Source organism: Acyrthosiphon pisum, chromosome X (genome assembly GCF_005508785.2).
Source record: "Acyrthosiphon pisum isolate AL4f chromosome X, pea_aphid_22Mar2018_4r6ur, whole genome shotgun sequence".
Taxonomy (NCBI): domain Eukaryota; kingdom Metazoa; phylum Arthropoda; class Insecta; order Hemiptera; family Aphididae; genus Acyrthosiphon; species Acyrthosiphon pisum.
The window spans coordinates 2,967,645-2,974,321 of NC_042493.1; positions in this window are offsets into that span (position 1 = coordinate 2,967,645).

Genomic DNA, 6,677 nt, shown 5'->3' on the forward strand with positions numbered 1-6,677 from the left:
CAGTTGGTAATTAATCACCGTCGGTGCTGGCCTGCTATAATCATAGGTGGTGCTTAGCACCCCCTGGTTTCAAATAAGCTCCCCCAGTTCCCTGTAAATTTTTTTTCAGTCTTTCACTAATAATTTGTAATTTATTGTGGTTTATGAGGTCAGATATTTTTTTTTTCCATTACATACAGACAATAGTACCTATCTACACGAATTCACTAGGTACTAAAACAGTATTATATGAAATATGCACGTTTCGGCGTTCCAGTTTTCGTCTAAACTTTAAACAATAAACAACAATCATAATATAAAATTATACTATATTATCTTTCGGTTCACAGTTGGCTAGGAAATGTCGTTCTATTTATAACTTTGGTTATTACTAGTTTTTACTTTTTAGCATTTAGTTTTTACTAATATTACTTAACCTGCGGGCTACGCTGAATTGAATAACAAATTACAAATATTATTGAGTACGCTATACCCGAATAAACGGTTTTTTGCTGGTAAGAACATAGATAAAATAAGGGCCGTACATGTTTTCGCCCAAAATCGACCTTTTGGGTTTTTCCCAAATGACCTTTTTTACCCAAACACAAAAAAGAGTGATTTGGTTTTCGCCCAAAGAAATATTATTTATAGTAAACGAAAAAACATTTTGGTTGCCACTGTATTTTTTTTATTGAAAATGTGTCTAAATGACTATACGTATACCAACATAATATTTAATAAACATAAGTTTATAGGTGTAAAACATCTTAAAAAAATAGCATAATAATAAAAATAAAATTTTAAAGTTTTTAATTGATATATATAAGTGTAAGACATTAAAAAAAAAAAAAAATCTAATAATAAAAATCTAATTATTCGTCAAAGTTATGGCAGATATAGATTAGTGTAAAACATACTATAAAAAAATCCAAAAAAATAGTCAATGTAAATAATATATATAAAAACACAGAAAACAGATTTTAAATGATATATAATATAAGTGTAAGACATTTTAAAAAAAATTGTACAATAATAAAAATCTAATTATTTGTCAAAGTTATGGCACATAGATTTTATAAACTCGTATCGTGTGAGCTGACCAGATTTGTATTTCATAATTTTCGATTGGTTAATTTCTTGTCGCTTGTATTCTTTCGAAATTTTCAAAAAATGTGCACTATTAATTTTGACATAAATGTCGACTTGAACTTGTAGAATAGTATTCAACCATGGCATGATAGATGGTAATTTTGTATTAAAGTTTTTATTAAAGTGCGAGTGAAATGATTCACATGTCTTCGTAGTTAGCCTAAGACTTGAAGAGTTACATGCCCAAAGCTTAGGAGGAAAAGTACTCTCTTCTGAAATATAATGTTCAGTTAAATAATCGCAGTATTTTGTTAATTTATCATCAATTGGACAATTTTCCATTAAATCCTCAACAAAACAGTCAGAAACTTCTTCAGGCTCTAAAAATATTAAACCAAATGTACTATGTAACCATGTACCAATAATTGATGAACTATCATTGTAATCACTGACTAAACCAAATTTTTGTATGCTTCGCCACCATGACTGCGTGAGGTGAAATCTACAACCAATTATATGACTTGAAGGCCAAACTTTCGTGACGGCATTATGTATTGACATTTCAAAATCAATTACTACTTGTTTGGGTAAAAAAGTTTCTCCGATTCGATTACATTTATTGGTAATTTGATTAAACACATATGCATAAATTTCAGTTATTTTATCGGGCAACAAACAAATAACCAATGGTATATAATTTCCATTTTTAGAGCCATGTATAGTAAACATTTGAGTCCAAAATCGAGCACAGCATTTAAATGTTCCGTCAACGTAAATTGAATCGACCTCGCATAACATTTTTAAATTTGTATCGCATGAAAAAATAACAACATTTTTTATTTGATCATTGAGAATTAAAAATTGTTCACCTTTACAAGTTATTACATTCGTATTTTCTAAAGCTAAATGAGCTTCAATAATATTTTTAGGAATAACTGGAAGAACTTTTCTACGACTGTCATATATAACATTTCTAATTTTATTTATATCGTCATTGGTGAAATTCTCTATAAAAGAACTATTTTGTGTTAACTCTTTTAGTATAATTTTTTTTGGATAAGTATGGGCATCATCTATTGCCTTACGTTTACACGCTGTACTTACAATTTGCCTATTAATTTCGTTTACATTTGATGGATCATGGTCGTGTTCAATTGAATCTAGTTCGCTCGTTACTATTCCTGCTGCAGTCGTGTATATCTTCGTTGTACAAATACGTTTAATACAGCGCCAACGAATTAAGCCAGTTGTAATATTTTCCGAACCAAAATTATACTTATAGTTCTTGAAAGCAATCATTTTTTTCCCTCTTTTACTTTCTAAAAACACCACATCCATTTTAAGTTTTAAGTAAAATGATATATCGGCACGAGCAAACGACTGCGGTATGTGATTTTATTTGGAATATGTTAAGTAAAATGATATATTGGCACGAGCGAACGACTGCGGTATGTGATTTTATTTGGAATATTGTATCCGTACATTCAGTGCAATTATCGATTATAACTTATCTTTATCGGCAAGTAATGATAAGGTGATCGCTAAACTAATTGTGGTACTAATTGGGTAAACCAATAAAACTTTATCGGGCACAGATAAGGCGTACCTATACATATTAATATATTATAACATTGCTGGTTACATTTGAACATAATATCATACCTAACGAATAATCGTATAGTTGATAATGTGTACAACTGTCGTCGTATGTACCAATTTTAAATGGCTATTGTACTGTTCGTACAACTGAAAAATTAAAAATATTCTTATATGAACAAACGGGATGATAATAACTCTTTTTTGTCTACTAAAGATTATAGTAAATAATAAATAAATAATAATAATGCATTTTTTTGTACCTATATATTTGGTTAATAACCGGCGAATAACGTTAATTCCCATTTAACGCCATTTACCGTAACATATATTTAATTTAGAATATGGAGCTTTTAACTGGAATGCATTTTGTTGTTTTTTTTTTTTATATTAATAGACAGTGGTAACCAAAATGTTTTTTCGTTTACTATAAATAATATTTCTTTGGGCGAAAACCAAATCACTCTTTTTTATGTTTGGGTAAAAAAGGTCATTTGGGCAAAAACCAAAAGGTCGATTTTGGGCGAAAACCGATTCGCCCAAAATAAGAATGGATAGAGCATAAGAACTTATCAATAGAAAATTTAGTGATACGTTTTTAATGTTATATTGGGCAAATATTGATATGATAATTGATAAATGATAATAAATAACATTAATAATTAATTAATAATAATTAACCATCAATATTATTCTATATTCTAATTACACTTAATAATGTACGCAAAGTTTAGAGTAATTTTAGTATTCCAATTTTCATTTTCAGGTACAACAATCAAAATACAAATTTGAAATTGACAATTAATATTGTAAACAGTTTTTGGACATAACCTTAAAAAAGCCCATATTTTCTCTCTTCCCAAAAAAGCACACGGCCCCACATGAAACTGGTATAGGCATGTCCCATCCATTCTTATATTACCTATGGATAAGTATCACTCAAGCCGTAGTCCAATTTAAGCAACCGAATGTTCACACTAGAAAGAGGAGAACATTAACTGTATAACGTTGTTTTTAATTTTTTAATACCACAAATTCTAAAAAAGTTCTTATTTTTTATAAATTAATTAATTATTTCAAACTTGAATAAGTTTTTTAGATTTAAGTGGAACAATGAATATATTGATTTTATAATGATGCATGTTTTTTTTTTATTATTATTATTATTATTATTATTTGTGTCTGTGTACACGATAAGTAGTCGAAAATATGCTTCGATTTTCAAATTCAGTATCTTGTTCGATTGAAAAGTGAATATTGTTGATGCATTGGGGAGTCAAATTTAAAAATTCCCAATATTCAACAAAAACGCCGGGAAAAACAACATAAAAATGTATAAAATGTTCAACTTTTATAGCTAAGGATTGAAAATTTAAAACAAAGTTCAACGTAAATATAGGTTAGATATAAATTACTTTATTCACAATAAATATCAATAGTATATTTCTTTTTTTTATTTCTTTTTCTATAAATATCAATTAAATGTTATTTGTTGAGTAAAAAAGTGTGAAAATGTAATGCAAGGCTCCTGATATAATGTTACCATAGCAGCTGAAAAATTTTAAAAAATACATAGGCACAATTTTTTTATGAACGTTTAAAGTTCGAATTTTGACAAAATATATCAAATTTCAAATTTAATAATTATTTTGTCGTTAAAAATTTATAAAATGTTCAATTTTTATAGCTAAGGATTGGACATATAAAATATGGCCCCGTGTAAATAGGTAAATATATAAATTACTTTCTTCACAATAATGAAATATACTTAGTAGTAATATCATAGGCTGACTGACCAATCTCGCTCAGAATCGTTTTTCTTATACAATGATATTATATCATTGAATTCAAATTTAACACCATCCATTACAGTGACCCACTTGTAACCTACTGTACAGCAGAGCGACATCCACTTACCTATCTACGCACGAATCTGCAGGGGCGGATCTAGAAATTTTCTGAGGGGGGCGCACATTAAACCATTTAATTCCATTGAAGTCAAAATTGTATGATGATAATAATAAATGAATATTCTTTAAATACTACATACTAACTATAAATGTATTACAAATTCATCATTTCTGAGCTCTGTTAAGTTCATCTTAACTACATTTCTATTTTATAAGTTGCTTAATGTTTTGCATTAACTTATTGAAAAATGATGGCTAGTACAATATTATATTTCGATAACGACGATCGGACGATAACGCCATAACGGCGTGCTGACGGTGTGGCGCGTTGCATGAAAATATTTTGAATGTAAAATGTATTTTTAGATTTAATATAAATATTAAGCACAATAATAGCAAAAATAAACATGCTGAATGTAGATAATATTATATAATAATAATTACCTAACCGTCGTGGCCGGCGATTCGAGGTTTAAAAAAGCGTCGTACTGTCTTACACAATTATTATTTTATGGAAACATTTTTTTATAACTAAATACGGGCTGAGGAAGTGGTGCGCTCCCCCTGCGCCACCCCCTGGATCCGCCACTGCGAATCTGGTTCGTAAGCTTACACGTACCTGGCTCGGTCGACCAGGTACGTACCGTTGTATCGACTGTGGATCCTCGGGTCCTACGGGCATTTGCTCATAGCTGTTCGTGGCGTAGTATTAGTCATTACTACGCTACCTGACCGCACTAGTGCGGACAACCGGGCGTCTTCCAATCTACAACCAGGAGACGCGTACTATACTACTATCCCGAATGGCTACGGTTGCTCCACTAACTGCTAGGACGGCTGTGGTTTCGCTAGAACTTAACAATCATATAGACGATTTTATTCAAATTTGATGCATTGTATAATATTAGGGGGTGTGGGGGCACTGATCTGTGTACCATAAATTATTTTATCACCCCCTAAATTCACACATAAAGACTATAATAATATGAGTATAAGACATAAATAAACAATGTTGGATAATAAAATAATTATACTTCGTAATATTATGTCATATTGGAACTTTTGAACTTTTTTAGTTTTCCGGGCACTCTTTTTTTAATTGATATTATTTTTGATTTTGCACTTACTCTCCCCCCTACTGGTTCAAAATAGCCAACCTATCTATTGGGAAGATAAAACCCTTCTGGTCTGGAGCCTGGAGGGGGGAGTTGGGGGAGTTAATCTAAGATGACTTGAGCTAACCTAACAGGTAGCCCAATACGTGATCAAAGATCTAACCTATGGATATAGTAGGAACCGTGATTGTCATACAACTAAAATTTTTAGTACATTGAATTAAAAAAAATCGGAAACATAGGGTGCCCCCAGTAAACTAAAAATATACCATCTTATTAATATATTCGTAATTGTTCACAACAAAGCGTTAAATAATAAATATGAGTACCTATTGAGTGTACGGCTAAAGACTTAAGAGAGAAAATGAAATACTGAGACAGTAAAATTGCATGAGAAATTGAGAACATTCGACCGACATTGTGCATTGCTTGGCCATATTACTATCCATACTATCTTCCATAATACCATATTACAATCTACAACCGTGACTAAATAATCCACGGTTATAAATTTTCGTGCGGTATACCAACCATAGATTGAAATCTGTGGAAAGATGGCAGAAGCTGATATGTACATTTTGTTAATTTTTGAATTATCATTGAAATAGCTTAGAAATCTTATATTTCAAGTGGTGGCAAAATAGAATATGTCTCTATTATGTGTGTGGCGCCATTTATGTGCATAGACCTAAACTGATATGTCATTATTTGAAAATTTATTTAGCGGCAAAACCAAGTTCAGAAAATTTACATATCAGCTTCTACCGACTACCATCATCCCACAAAAATTGTTATTTATTATCTGTGATGGGTACCTGCAACGCCCCCGAGCCACAAGGCGAACATATTTGATATTATGGCAACATGTGTCTGGAGTTTGGACTCTGCCGCGTCTGTCAGCTGCAAGAGTCCCGCCAGGTTAGTAGGTATTGGTAGTATCAGGCCCGGCTTTATAGAAAAATGGAACCTGGGGTAAACAGTAAAAATA